This window comes from Dermacentor andersoni, chromosome 4 (assembly GCF_023375885.2).
Source record: "Dermacentor andersoni chromosome 4, qqDerAnde1_hic_scaffold, whole genome shotgun sequence".
In the NCBI taxonomy this organism is placed as follows: domain Eukaryota; kingdom Metazoa; phylum Arthropoda; class Arachnida; order Ixodida; family Ixodidae; genus Dermacentor; species Dermacentor andersoni.
The window spans coordinates 25,884,609-25,900,075 of NC_092817.1; the positions used below are offsets into that span (position 1 = coordinate 25,884,609).

The following is a 15,467-nucleotide window of genomic DNA, read 5'->3' on the forward strand; positions in this document are numbered from 1 at the left end:
AACCATCCTTGTGAATATGCAATGAAGTTGTAGAAAATTCAGCGTGGACTCAAGGTAGGATTCCCTCTGTCTTTATTGTTGTTCACGCCTTGCGTTAAGGGCGTAGAAAGACGATTGGACAAGAGCGAATCAGGTTTCGATGTCTTTTACATCGGGGATGTGCAAAGGGTTAAGCAGAAATTCACTGGGCTGATGTATGCCGACGACATAGTGCTTATAGCGAACAATGCGAGAAATTCACAGAGATGCGATTATGTGTGGCAATACAGCGACAAAGTTAGACCTTCAGTTTAGCACATAGAAATCTGGAATTATATCTCTAACGAAGAGACTTGTAATGACGGGGTGTCATTTTAACAGCACCTCTGTACTCATGGCCGAGAAACATAATTACCTGGGTGTACACACAAACGACGAAAAACGACTCAAGCACCTGCTAAGATAATGTAAGAATGAAGAGGAAGTGGAATGCAGCAATTGTGAAAGATGGAGGACTTTCAGGCTAAATAAATATAAGGTGGGGCGAGCAATTTCAAGCGAGTAATGATGCCAGCCCTAGTGGTCACACTTGCCATTCTATGCTTAAAATCGCACTTCTCGGCGTTAGAAGTGCACCAAAGATTGGTAGGCTGGTTGACTTTGGTAGCCCGCAATAAACCCACAAACGAGGCAGTGTGGGGCGACATGGCCTCTTTTGAAGAAGCGCAGAGCAAATTTCGTTTTGAAGAAGTGCTTAGAAACCTGGATCGTAAAACATCTATCCTGCGATACGCAATTACTTAAATTTACAACCGACTTTAATACGGACAATACCCCCAAAAACTTACAGCATTTTTCTTGATTCCTCCAAAGCTATTGGCTGTGTTGTTCATTGCTGGCCGTTTTCACAATGAAATTCCCTCGAACTAGACTTTGCTGTTTGTCTCGGATTAAAATGTTTTTATGATATTGCAAATAATTTACATTTGTTAATAGCTGTGGTTCTTCCCTGGCTGATGTAACTTCGGGAGTCCCTCAGAGCGGTGTCCTAGGCCCTTTACTTTTCCTAATTTACATCAATGAGATTGCGATAAGTCCAATAGCATTTCTTCATGTATAGGGCTTTTCGCTGATGATTGTATTGTTTGTAGACGAAAAACTTCTCCCGTCATCCTGCAAAATGACACTAACCTAATAAGTTCGTGGTGTAGTAAATCGGAAATGGTTGTACGTTCAGGCAAATGCAAATTCATTTCTTTCAGTCGCAAGGTATCCAATTCAGATTTTTCCTACTTAATTAACAACTCTGCCATATTTCGTGTTCAGTCATAAAAGTATCTAGGAATACACCTGAGTCACGATCTTTCACGGTCACCCCACCTTACTGCTGTCTGTGCTAAAGCGTCCAAAACGCTTGGGTCCACTCATTGCAATCTGTGTAAATCGCCATCTAACATTCGCAAGTTAAATTACCTAACGTTCACGCCCACAGTTAGCATTCTCGTCATCGATCCCCTCCCCCGTCTCTTCCCCAAGATTACTTAATCAATTTTAGCCTGCAGGAAAATGATACTACCTGGGGATCTTTACAAGAATTACGCAATCGGGCTCGGTAATGACCTCACATGTATTTCAAATAATTTAGAAACCGGTACTCTCGCAGCATAAGAGTATAGCGTTGTGCCAGAATCAACAGTTGTTGGCATAAATCAGCGTACGGAGATTCAGATTAGGACAGCGGCACGAGGCTTGGTGCAACGACTGAATTCCCGGGTGGCTGGCCTTGTTTGGGATTCCAAATGAAAAGGCGCAGAGTGCAGATCGGGCAGTGATGATTCTGTCTATGAACGCCTGAACATTGAAGCCAAAGTCCGCGAGGCCTTCGTCACTGAGGAGAGACACTACCCGCCCGCGAAGACAATGTCACATGTGTCACCTCTGCTTCACAAGCACCTACTATAGCCTACAAATATCTAGCAGCAACACGAACAACGGGAACACATCGCGTTAAAATATGCACCGCACACCACGACAAAAATACGCGGTATCACAAGAAGAATGAGAAGGTACAAGAAGCAAAGTATTGTCTCTATAGCAGCCTTTAATTAAAGTGCATCGGTGTGGAGCATGACGTCGGCAGGAAGGCTATTCCACTCCGAAGCAGTCTTCACGAACAAGCAGATAGATGTGCAGCATTTTGAGCAAGCGGAGGGTAACAGCGTTTTATTGCTCATGCGGCAGGGCAGTCGGTGCGCTGGTAGAATGATTGGAGCACTGAGCTAATAAATGTTAAAACTCTGAATATAGGCACATCATAGAAATTTGACGCCTTTGCGCTTCAACTCCTTGGCCCAAGAAAGCAATTTTTTTTTTGAAGGGCGCAACTTTGACTATTATGGGTCTGTTCTTGTTACTCCTGAATTTAGCTAGCGTATGCACTCTTTCTCAAACTCTCGGTTCAATTGTGCTGCCCATTTGTACACAGTGGTGCTCAATTATTGGTGTTTCAGGTGCTACCGATGTTTCGTGATCGGAATCTGTCAAATAAATTAATAATAGAGTGCATCTCCTCGCTCTATCTTTCGCGTCATCGAGTCTAGCCTGTATTGACGCAATTTGGTTTGCACTCTGTTCGGCAAGTGTTCGAATGCCATCGACGTCATTCTTTAATGCGATAATGGACAAGCTGTCTTCCATTTTAGTCGGCCACTTTTCATTGCCACAGGACGATTTGTCGCTCTCAGATAATTTGTGTTTTAATTGCTTTCATTTCATCGAACAATGAGGTTTCGCTGAAACAGCTTTCATTAAGCGCCTCCTTAATTTTATTAGGTGCACCAACGCTGCGGCTAATAAGTCTGTCGTTTAGTTCGATATCGCCTGATAAGATGAGTAGCTGTCGAACAACAAGAATGCACTCAACAATAATGGCAAGGCAATACCGTGGGCCCGGCAGCAAAAGTACAGCAGCATAGCGAGTATGTCTAGTAAAGAGAATAGCCATGCTTTACCTGCAAGGCGAACAGTCGTCGCAGGCGGGTGTTCGTCAGCATTGCTGCAGTACTGCCGGGCCCACAGATGGTGGCGCAGGATCTGTACGGCTTTAAGATGCAGCGATGGGGTGAGAGCGTAGCCGCCAGTTGATTAGATATCTGCGGGTCCACGGGGGGGGGGGGGGGGGGGGAGTAGAAATAAAGGACGCGATCGTCTCGTTCGGTGGCGCTACTTGGCTCCGGGCAATGGAGGGGTAACACGCATGCTGAATGGTGTACGTTTAGGTTGGATGAACGAGCGCGTAATGCAACCAAAACACGCTGGGTATAAGACCCAAGGTACCCAAGTTCTTTGCACGCATTGGAAGGAATTCGCCTTACCGTCCCACTGGCTGTATCCGCCGAGCAAGAAAATGGCTGGACAGTGTACGCCCAGTTCTGCGGTGCCCGGCTTAGTGTGTTGATAGCCAACGGGCCGTGGGCATGTGGCCGAGGCAGAGAACCAGAGGTCCTTCAGGCAATACCGTAGCATTACACGTTGTGCAGCAGGAAGACAGCGAGAGTACCTGCAAGTCGAACAGTTGTCGCAGGTAAGCGTTCGTCAGCATGGCTGCAGTAGTAACGGGCACACATGCTCGCGATATTCACGCTACAGCTACAAGTGACGGGACAGGCAGGTCGCGTCGCGGAGCAACCACGCGGACGCGACATGAAGAAAGTAGTTGTCACAAATTTACCTTGTTTCACGAATCAATACAATTATAGTACAACAATCGTAAATCATGTCACTGAACCGACAAAATTGACGTGTCAGTGCCTGTACGGTAGACTTGTAATCAAGACACAAAAGAAATGGCCGTGACTAAAACAGTTCATGTGCTCTTGAACGTGTGAAGAAGTGACTTAGGATAGAATGAATGAATAAAACCAGGTTTATTCCGCATTAAAATTAAATTAAAGGGGTGACGATTGCGGTCCATTCTGTGAAGGGTGTTGTCAGTAGTTTGTATCACGCGAGACATTTCGGTGTGTTGCCCAGACGCTTGAACCGTCCTGATAAATTGTGGGTCCAGACGCTTGTACGTGCTCTGTGAAGCCGTTTGTTGACGTTTTTTCCTTCTTGACGTCATTCTGTGGTGTTTAGATTTCCAGTCTCACCTATGTACACAAACTTGTAATCTGCGCATAGCATTTTATAGACTACAGCAGGAAACTCGCATAAAGGCCGACCTTCAGATATATACGTTGACGAGGACCTGTTTAATTTCTAGTCGGCACGTGCGCTATACGTATGCCGTGTTTTTGAAAAACGCGCGTGAGAGCTTCACTTGTGTGCGTCATATAGGGGACCATGGCACGCTTTTTCGGAAGCGCTACTGTGGAAGCTTATGCTTGTGTTTGACGTTGACGCTTGAAGGCGCTTCTCGCGGCGTTCCGAATAAAGTATTTCAGATGCCGATTTCGCTTAAGGTCATCATCAAACTTTTTCAGTTCCGCTGCTGGATGTCATTCCCAAAAGAGACCCGCCATGGTTGCTCAGTGGCTATGATGTTGGGCTGCTGAGCACGAGGTCGCGGGATCGAATCCCGGCGGCGGCGGCCACATTTCGATGGGGGCGAAATGCGAAAACACTCGTGTGCTTAGATTTAGGTGCACGTTAAAGAACCCCAGGTGGTGAAAATTTCCGGAGTCCTCCACTACGGCGTGCATCATAACCAGAAAGTGGTTTCGGCACGTAAGACCCCATAATTTATTGTTTTAATTCCCAAAACACGCCTGAAGTGCGCGATTCACGAGAGGTGTCACAATGGGAGTCTTGTGAGACCCGGGGTGCACTGATATGAATTCGTTGTATCGGCCCCAGCGCGTAGGGTTTTTGTACAGATCAAAAGAAACATCACTTGAAGGCCGCTTTGGTGGCGTGTCCAGGAACGGTACAAGGCCATCGGCCTCTAGCTCGACTGTGGAATGCAAGGATGGTTCCATGTTGTTTAGGTGCTGAAGAAAACTTTGAACGTGCTTTTTCTCTAGGACACAAAAGCAGTCGTCCACGTACTGAAGAAACAGGTTCGACCGAGGCTCCAACCACTCCAGGACCCTTCATTGGACGTCCTCCATCGTTATGTTGACCATTGTTACGAAAATCAAGTCACCATTAAACGTAAAGTACGTGTTAGTCAAACAGAACTAAAGTGGTGCACAAAGCTTATAGACCTCAACTGACACACGATCAGACAAGGTCCAGTCTTCCTTAAGGAGCTCTGTGCAGGTTTCAATGACAAGATTCACAGGCACGCTCATGCAAAGCGAGCAAACCTCAAAGGAAACGAGTACGTTCTCATCGTCCTGGGTCAATGCCTTCACCTTCTTGATGTAGTCAATCGTGTTGCGGACGTGCGTCTCTCTTTCCTGTTAATGGTGCAGTTACTTTCTCAAGGTAATGTGACAACCGCAGAAGAGGGGATCTAGTAAAGTCGACGATTGGTCGTAGTGGCGTTCCACTTACTTACGAATGAATGAATGAATGAATGAATGAATGAATGAATGAATGAATGAATCGCTATGGCCATCGAACAAATACCGGTATTTGACTGCACAAACGCTTGCAGAGATCCCAGATGCAACTAGGCAAAGCAGTAGCTTTAGTGGCTGGTGTTAATTTATGGCGACTGTTGTGCACGTGTGTATGTGCGCGGTATCTCTCTCCTTCATTTGCTTCTCCTCTTTCTACTCCCGCCCCCCTCTTTGCTTCTTGTGAAGCAAAAAAACATCTTGTGAGGGTTTTTTTTTTTCGTCTTCGCACTTCTGCTGTGCGCCCTGACAGCAATATGCTAACGTGCTGTCAAAACAAATAAGGGCCCGAGCTCTGGCTTCCATATCGTACCGTAAGTTATCCCCAGTACCCATAATGGAAAACTGGAAAAACTCCAGCCCACGTACGGCACCCAAAGGAGCTGTTTTGTTCAGTGCAGTGTGAAACAAAGAAGCATAGGAAGCAAACCTGTCGACGTTCGCTTCCTATGGTCTACGCCGTAAATATTTATCACCCATGTCACCAAATTTTTTATACCTCACTGGTGTTATTTCGAAGGCCTTGCAGTTTGATTGTTCACATTTAGTGTATGCTTATGTGTTACTCAAACGTAGACATCTGCTGTTAGCGTCCTTCGAGGTTTCGCATTTGCAATACACAGCACTGCTGTAGTTGACGAGTTTTGCTGTAGTCAAGTAAGTTCTGAATTTCTGAAACCGGACGTGAGTGTTGGTCTTTTTTTGTTGTAGCGCTCCTGAATAACGAAAGACGAGGTCTACACGTTGAGGCCCTGTGCAGAATACCACGAGGAACATGCAATCCTGTTGCTAGGTGAAACACTTCTCTTGAAAAGTATGGGAGGAACGCTTTTGTTAATTTTTGTTGTTGTAGTTCTTCACTCGTACAGATGCCCGCGAAAATCAAATGAGCGCTTCTTCTTTCAGAGATAGTAGCTATAAAGTCAAACGCGGAACTACCGACCACTCCTCACTATCGAATCTAATTAGCGAAATCGTGAGAGAGAGAGAAAAAGTGGCACATGGACGGACAGACGGACGAATGGACAGACAATATAAATTTGTGGTTTGGATAGCACAAGCAATAGCGACAATAGCTGAGTATGGAACGAAAAGAAGGTATGCGCGCGCGGTCAAAAAGGCGAACAAATTTATGGAACCACATTCATGCAAGATATTTGCACAATGCGATCTCATGCGTACTGTGTGAAGCTACCAACTCGCCCCAGTTATAACGCCCATTCGAAATTGGTTAAATTGGGTAATATAAATATAAAATAATAAAGCGCGTGTCGTGTTATATATGAATGTTCGTAGCAAAGTGGGTCCTAATGGAAAATGTTCCTCAAGAGAGCGTTATTTTAAGCTGCCAATTACTTCAGCAAGAAAAAAAAACATAGGAACTGTAGAAGGCACCGGAATCATAGGAATGATTGGATTATGCTGCTGCGGACTCAAACAGGCACAAGCTGCGCTGTATTTACGCTAAGAATTATAAAAAAATACGACGTCTTTTTATGTTGCTTCAGTGCCTGATAAGCGATCGCCATAAAGAACGTCTTGAGTATCACTATCATTAGTGGGGGTCGATCGGCTGCAGAGCAATCACGAAACGTAAAATAAGTTTTGGGAAGCAGGGCTGAGATTAGGAAACATGATGGATGCTAAGCCTCAGCTTTTGCTTGAACTGCTCAGTTAAGAAGAGTGCGCACTGCGTAATTAGGAGATTTCAAATGGGCCCGGGTTAGTCTGTGGACAGACGCCGAGGCTGAAGAATATCAAGTGAGAATGTAAAAGCCAAAGCTAAAATGCAAGAATATGCGCAGAGAGCCGATTCGTTTCCTTGCCAAACCTTCTGTGTCAGCTTGCGTCAGGTCGCGCTCGAAAGCAAGCAGAGCTTTGGCTTAATGCTCTGTGAAGGGGATTTGAGGTGGCCGATCTGGCGTTCTGCGAAATTTTGAGCAGAGCCCGAGGATTCAGCCGGAAAGACGAAATGGAAGATATAACAAAAAAGAAATAGGCACACTGAGGCTTTAGACGCAAATGAGAAGGGATGAGAACTGCATTGCCAAGAAAGCAATAAAGATTGATACTGATGGCAACACCAGACGAGCTCGACCTAAGAAAATGTCGAAAGGGAATTCGAGGAAACTCTTGGCAGGCATGAAACTAGGAACGACAGAGTAAATCCTAGAAAAGCTAGTAAGAAAGGCGAATGTAGAAAATAGCTTCTTGAAGAAATATTGGACAGTTTTGCCGTAAAGGCGAAGCCCTGAAAGCGATAGCAAAGATTAGCGTTGCGCTGATGCCCCCATGAACGTGACGCGGTCCTGTGTTACCGCAAAACATCACGCAAGGTAACTGTTGCTGCGCAGCAGACAAGTGCCCCGGCTGCTATTAGGCGTCTCAAAGCGTGGCGTGATTATGAGAGCCGCCATCGGCGTTAACATGCATCGTACCTCGATGTGTACGGGATGAGAAAGAAGGAAAACCGACAGTGTTTGTAACTATGAGGTGTACAGTCCGTTCCACTAAGACCACTGTTTTGTATGCGCACAGCTGCACAGCGGCAACGCTAGTGTTGGTGCGTGCAACCCTCATGCCAGTAGCTGAACGTGGAACGCTGCCCTGGCACCGCCTCAAAGACTGATTGAGCGCGGCACGTGAGGGCGCATCCAATTGGCTTCATTATTTGTGTAACCAAACGCACTGCACGCCTCTCGCGTCTCTGGTGAGCTTCTAACCTTGCAAGGTCGGGTCTCTGTCGTGCTGTCATGCCGTGCGTGACAGAACGGCGGCGGCGGCGGTGGCACCGAGGACGCAAACGCGCCTCGAATGTTATTACAGTGGAGCTGTTAGAACCTCGCTGGGTTTCTCTTGACGTGCGCAGCTTCGCCGAGCTGGGGGAGAGAGCTGAGAGTGGGAAAACAGTACAAAAATATCATCGCGCACAGCATAGCGCCGTGGCGAGGGTTGGTGGAGCCTGGCGGGGGAGAAGGAGCGGCGCGCACGCGAGCGAGGAACACGGCCCGGATGCGTGCCCTCTCCTGTGGCGCGCGAGGCTGGGGGGTCAGGCGAGGGAGGAGGGGCGTTCTTCTCTGGCGGCTGCTAGGGTGCCTCGACGTCCTCCTCGCCCACCGCTCCGTACGGAGTGGAGACAACCGCGGCGTCTCCTACGGCGTTGGTCACGCGAATCGCGGACGCCGTAGGGCCGCTTTTCCGGCACTTGTTTCTCTTGTGGGCGGTTTGGCGCTACTTTAGTGGCCTTCCTCCAGCTTCGCTGGTCTCTGGTGTTTGCGATAGCAGAGTCACGCATAATTTTTGTGATTTCTACTGCAATCAAATGTTGAAGTGTTTGTCACATTTGCCGATATTTTTTTTTTTTTTTGCAGCGAAGCTGTTAAACATCTCTTTGGTAGGTTTTTTTCGTGTCCAAGTCCGTGGGAAAAAAAATTGGACTCATCTCGGAGGTTATGCAATACCGGACTTACCCGCGGCGGAGGGGAAGCAGGCTTCCAGTACTCACAAATGGAGAAGTCGACCCAATGTGCAAAACTGCGATAAAGACACCATATCAAACCAAAGCCACATCCTCTGGGAATGCGAGGGCCTTCCCCCACCCAGAGAGTTTCTGCCAGCTGCCTCAGAAACAATATGGGAGACCCTAATAAGCTGCCGCAGCGACGGCAGCACGCGACGTCGGGAGTGCCACCACTATCCTTTCGTGTATACAAGAACCAGCCTCGCAACAGATTTCATTGTTGCTGCAGCACCACAATGGGCAGGCAATCAATGCCTCGGACTCCCGAGGAGCAGCATGAATACCATGAGCGGCGAAGGGAAAAGAAATGGCAGTGCAACCAGTGGCGGCGCGCTGTCAAAATTACCATTACTACCATCACTCTTAATTACCATTACCCTAAAGCAATAAAGCATTGAAAACCCCCCTCAGCAGTTGTACTGATGATATATTATTGGTTTATAGTGAGATACAATCTTGGTTTTCGACAGCTTCGCTTGATATCCACTTTCGAAGGGCCGGAATGGCGAGTCAATTTTCTTTTAATTGTCTTGCATCTTTTTCCTTGTCATAACGTCATCGTGATGCCGTCGTCGTCACGCCTTCCACGTGGACCAATTCGTCCAAGTTGTCCAATAGCTTGAACCACTAGGTTTGCGCTCGTGCTTCCTGCATGAAACAGTTATCCCCCTTGTTTAAGTTGGGTTAGAGCTATTATCTGGGAAACACCATATTGGATGGCTATCTACGCATTAAGGCGCATTCACGAATCGTAAGCCATGGCACTCTGTGTATTACGGGAAACTAAAATTGCGTCTGTGTTCACAGTATAAGCGCAGAGTAGAAAGGTTAAACTCCCGGAAGGTATGTGCTTGGGTGTTGTGAAGTGAGCTACACCGCGATCAGGCTTGAGCATTGTAAAGATTTATCACGATTAACTAAAAACAAAGGAAGTGACACAGGGACCATGCGTTAATGTACAATTGTTCTTACGTAGGAGAAAGAGAAATAAATTTTATTTTAGGAAACGCAGAGGTGGACGTTGGTGTGAGCTCGTATGCTGTGGCCTACCACTTATCACATACGTGAGAGGAGCTGTGTAATATATTTCATGAATAAGCTTACGCAACCTCTAGCAGCACACAGTGGTTGCTCAGTGGCTATGGTGCTGGGCTGCTGAGCACGAGGTCACGGGATCGAGTCCCGACCACGGCGAAAACACCCGTGTGCTTAGATTTAGGTGCTCGTTAAAGAACCCCAGGTGGTCAAAATTTTCAGTCCTCCACTATAGCCTGTCTCATAATTCGAAAGTGGTTTTGGAACGTAAAATCCCATAATTTAATTTTTTTTAACCTCTAGCATTCAGATTGTCTCAAGGTTTTCAGTCCGGCCATCGACAAAGGCAATACTTGGTTGTCACATTGCTCAGTACGCACACAGACGACAGCTACGTACAGACAAAGCTGGCTCTATAGGTGGAAAAGATGTCAATGATAGGCTCAAGGCTTCGCGAGAAAAAAAAAAAAACGTGCGCAGCTTGCACTAATGGTTCAAGGCTAGAGTCAACAGCGGAACTTCTGGTCACCTAGCTTTTACGTGGTTTGCCTAAGTTTTTTGTAGGTTTCGCGAGAATATGTTAGGTTTTCCGAAGTAGTTGGTAGGCTGGGCTAAGTCGTTTCTAGGTTTTGCGAGGTTATGCTAGGTTTTGCTAAGTTGTTGTCTCAGCGAGCTTGACAGTGAAATTTTTTGAGCAGTCGCCGGCCGGGATCACTTTCTCAGCAACGTCGAGCGTTTAGGCGGTGACTCTCGCGTTCCCTGGTCTGAAACACGGCATCCTCGACTCGGCGTCGCCTCTTCTCTGCCGCAGCTTCGGCGTGGTGTTCCGGATCAGCTCGGTGGCGATGCACCGCTTCTCGCTTTGCAGTACGGTGATCTTCCTGGTTAGCCATCGCTGCTTCTAGCGTCCGGACTTTCTTCGGTCTTCCTATGGCAGCAGTATGGAGTAGAGGAGGCGAGGGGTGTGTCGCTGCTTCGACTGTTCCGAGCTTTCACTCGCCTATGATGTCACGACTCCGCCCTACGCACATGGGGTACGAGGAGGTTACGTGTCTCAGTGCTCTCGCAGGTGGTTGCTAGGCAACGCGAGGTGGTGCACAGCTGGGCTGAGTTCTCTGGTAACGCTCCACGGTGGAAATAAAAGCTTAAACAGCTCCGCCGTTAAAATCGCAGGGGGAAAGGAAACATTGCAAAGTTTCTTTGTGTACGGTGTATGTTACAAGCCGAGTGAATCTATCGAGAGTGATGACAGGGAATAGGAAGGGGAGTTTAATTAGACAATTTTAGTATAGCGTTTGTAACAAAACGTTAATGCACTACACTCGCAAAAATAGCGTTAACCTCACAGCTCATGCTCCGAATATTGTTGGATTTCTGTGGTTTACCTGCACTATGATAACGTGCGTTATTTGGCGAGTTTAACAAATGGTGTAACGTTTGTAACGTTTACGTGCGTTGAGAAATGGCATTGTCGAACATGGCAGCCCCCGTAGCTCCCGCTTCACCGTGAATTCTCGAGATAGCTACGCTCTCACTCTTGTTGATCGCCAGTGACCACTGAAATCAGGTTTTGCGTTCTCTTAACTCACTTGAAAAGTTAGTTATGAGCACGTAGCGCGTCTAATTTCCGAGGTCCTTTTGCGATTACTGCGCCCGTAGGCCTGACGAGACGTGTCCTTACAGCAACAGAATGGTTGCTAATGCATTTTCTTGGCTTGGATGCGTTTGCCAAGAGGCATCAGATGGCGCCCTGCCTCTTAACGTCTTCCTTAGGTTTGCGTTCCCGCACATTAAACTAAATGTCTTGAAGGGACGCACACCATAATGTTCCGCAAAGGTTCTTGTGTTTAACGTACCTAAGGCGACAACCGATATATGAAATTGTCTAGTATGTTCACACCACTACCTGAAGTGCGCATGAACAACGTTGTCACAGTTTGTTTGCAGAGAAGGCCAGTTCCCATGGATGTTGCAGGAAATCCACCAAGCAGATATTCGTTGCGAAAACTGATCGCTAGACTGCTCGCTGTGATGACGACGTAGGAATAACGACAAAAAAAAAGCGGTCATCTATATACGGGCGCGAAAGAGTCGTAGTTTAAATTAAGGCACGCTGGAGCATTCTCGTAAAATTTTCAATTTTTTTTTAGTGACGAGTTGTAAAACAGAACTGTTTGGAGGAAGACGATAAACGCTTTGTGTTGGTTGGTTTTGTTTGCAGCGAGGTTACATGGCACACAGTGAAATAACGCGGTTTCCGCTCCCGCGATCACGAAATGACTGCCGCTTTTTTGCGTGCTCTTCCTCGTCATGCCTTTACTTATTTCTTTTTCTATGGAGTCTTGCAAAATGGCCTTTTCAAGCAACCTTACTTTTGGAAAGTTTTCTGCAAGAACGGGCTCCAGGTCATCCCCTGTGGGATCATGTTCATAAAACTACATCTTTCACGTACTGTTTTGTGCCCTCAACAGTCTATGTCATTCGATCAGTGCATATACGAAACTTGTGCCTGTGTGTTTTCCGCAGATCACTGGGGGTATCGCCTGTCCGCGACCCACAGCGTTCATTCCGAGCTGTTACCCAACCGACCAAGCTTAGGGAGTTCAACGCAATGTGTTACAACATGTAGATTTCAGTAGCCGCCACATATTGGCGTGCTTACTTCGCGTATAGGGCATTATAGATCTCAACTCATTAGAGTTGCAAAAATAATAAAGTTTTCAAATGCAACATAATAGTATTGCTAGAAACAAAAACTGACATTGTGTATGGAACTACATACGTAATCATAAAAGCCAAACCACTTTCATCCATTCTGACTTGCTTTAACGAGAGAGCCCAGAACTCGGGTGTAATAATGTGCAGTACAACGATGCTTACTCCGACCGCTTGGCCGCCAGTACTACATATCTATTTACTAGACCAACCAGTATAAGTTAAAGAAGTTTAGTTGAAGTTCAGGTACATATACTTCACCTTTTGAGAGAGGCCTTCTGCGCCATGGTGACCCCAAAAACAGTGCATTTGGGTTGTTTCATGACAAAAAAGGGCTATGTTAAGTATTTTTAACCAGGTGGGGGAATCGGAAATTAGTTTTAAGAACCTTACCCCTCGCATCGTCAGCCCGTTTAAGAAAGTAGTAATAAATTACTTGCTGGGACTATTTTCACCCAACGGCTCGATCTCTCAAGTTGCTGCGTGTATTATCTAACTATAAGCTTTGAAATAACAATATTTTCTCTTGAGCCACTATATATTGGAACATCGAGATGGCCCCACTCATTATGTTTGATGTCATCAGTTTCGAATTCAAATGTCACGCAATCCGCCTTTCACACATTGCAGTTAATCTTCGTATATATTTAGCAAGGTTGTGAGGGTTCAAGGTTGAAATTTACTGACCACTTAGTTTGTAGCATAACATGCAGACTCTGTGCTGATCTCATGCACATTTTAGTGCTTCTTGCAAGTGTTTCCTATTTTTAAAATGTTACTCAAATGTTAAATTGTCATTGAAAATGCGGTATTTGAACAACAAAATAGGAATATCTGAAGTTCCTGATAAATTGCGGTAATGACGCCAGGGAATGTCTTCTATGATAAGAAATAAAGGAAGTATAGTGTTCCTGAGAGGACCACAAATATTTCGAAAGGAAATCTCGCTCCTTCTTGCATTGTTTATGACTCTCAAGTTAGTCAAGCAGTAGCCTATTCTGATTTCTGGAAAGTGGTGCTAGGACGGCGCGGTTCCTGAATTTGACTTCTTGGATAGCGCCATTTGAAGCAACACCTTTTACCAGAACATATTATTGAACTGCACCATGCATACCATTACAGTGACCGCTCACGAAGAACTTTGGGAAATCCAGGAATATACAAAGTAGATTAAAAACTGGCGGAAGCCATGAATGAGCAAGGTATAGTCCGTACTGCAAGTTAGTCAAAATACATGACATAGTAATGCGCATAGACTACGTTGATAAACAGACACCAAATATTGAAGCCGGGAGGAAAAAGTTCAGCCTGCGTCATACTTAGTGCGAACACGCCTTAAGTGCCATTTCGTTTCTCTTGTGGGTGGTTCACGATTGTGCAGAAATACGGCTAGTTGCCTGTAGCTAAAGATGCCTCCTTTGAAAAAGATATTACGGTGATGTTCGTTCATGCAGGCGTTGGGCCACCCTTATGTAAAAATGCTTTCATATTTTGTATTTCAGCAACGTTTCTAAAGGAACTATTTGTACAGGAAGAAAATCTCATTGGGGAAGTAAAATTAACCTTAGTTTTGAAACCCGAGCCCATAAACACCCGTAACAGGCGGTCTACCTTCAGGACGAAACGGGAATTTAGTTCTAAGCAGTAGGGTGGACTGACCGCGTAGGAATATGAAACATTGAGTAGGAATATGAAACATTGATTTAACACACATGTGCTACTTTAAATTGTGACGTAGCGAGAGGGTAATGAAACAAGTAGCTGTCGTTCACATTTGCTGTGGGAATGCCGACAGCTCCAAATTTATTATTTTATAGCCACTTTGACTTTGCGAGTTTCTGCGGATTACATCAAGTTGAAAGGAACCTGATTGCCTCATTTTTTATTGCGGCAGAGCTTCAGTCGACTCAAGTGCTAGGAACTTAAATTATGCATCGGTAATCAATTTGCCTTAGCCAAGGACAACACAGAAAATGCAGATGCGTTCTTCGCACTAAGTATGGAAATGAGAATGGACGGCTTCCTTTTAAATTCACGCGAACGCAACGCCGCCGGCAGGGTTCTGGATCTCCGTCGTAGTACGATGGCCGTTGGACAAGAAGCGCCGCCAGTGAGTCCCAGAACGAGGATGAATGACCACACGTGTTCGCGCGTAGTGCCCGATACAGGTATATACTATATGCAAAGGCTGAAGGCTGCGATTCGGCCGTCGGGGCGGCCATTGGATTCGGACGAAGTTTCGCTGCGCATATGAGACTCCATGGCACGTACGTAACACCAGTCCGAGCACTGTTCTCAAGCCGTCGTATGTACTCAATGTGGACTTCGTCTTACCCTCTTCCCAACCTCAACTTTTTGCTGCGGGTCATGGTGGTAAAATATAAGCAAATGGTGCGAATTACATGAAGATTTTAATAAAAAACCCTTGTGCAGGCGTAGTTGGGTGGTATAGGGTTGGAATTTGCAGGCTACGCGTATCCTGGTTCAATTTATAGTTTCCTCTATTGCAATGTGGGGGCAGTGGGGCCAAGAATATTGTTATAAATAATTGTCAGTATGCACAAATGCAACGAGTCCTACAAAATAAAACTGCAAGCTTTCTATTAACGAGATAAGAAGGAGGAGTTGGCGTGTGAATGCGGCGCGAGTTGCTC

At 46.1% G+C, this 15,467-nt stretch overlaps 1 long non-coding RNA gene across 1 annotated transcript in view; it reads left to right on the forward strand.

Moving 5' to 3' along the window:
- The first annotated feature begins 3,230 nt into the window (after positions 1-3,230).
- LOC129386150 (uncharacterized) overlaps positions 3,231-15,467 on the forward strand; it is an 89,949-nt gene continuing 77,712 nt past the window's right edge. Inside the window, exon 1 of the long non-coding RNA XR_008613612.2 lies at positions 3,231-3,562. This is a non-coding gene — a long non-coding RNA (uncharacterized lncRNA). The remainder of the gene's footprint in view (positions 3,563-15,467) is intronic.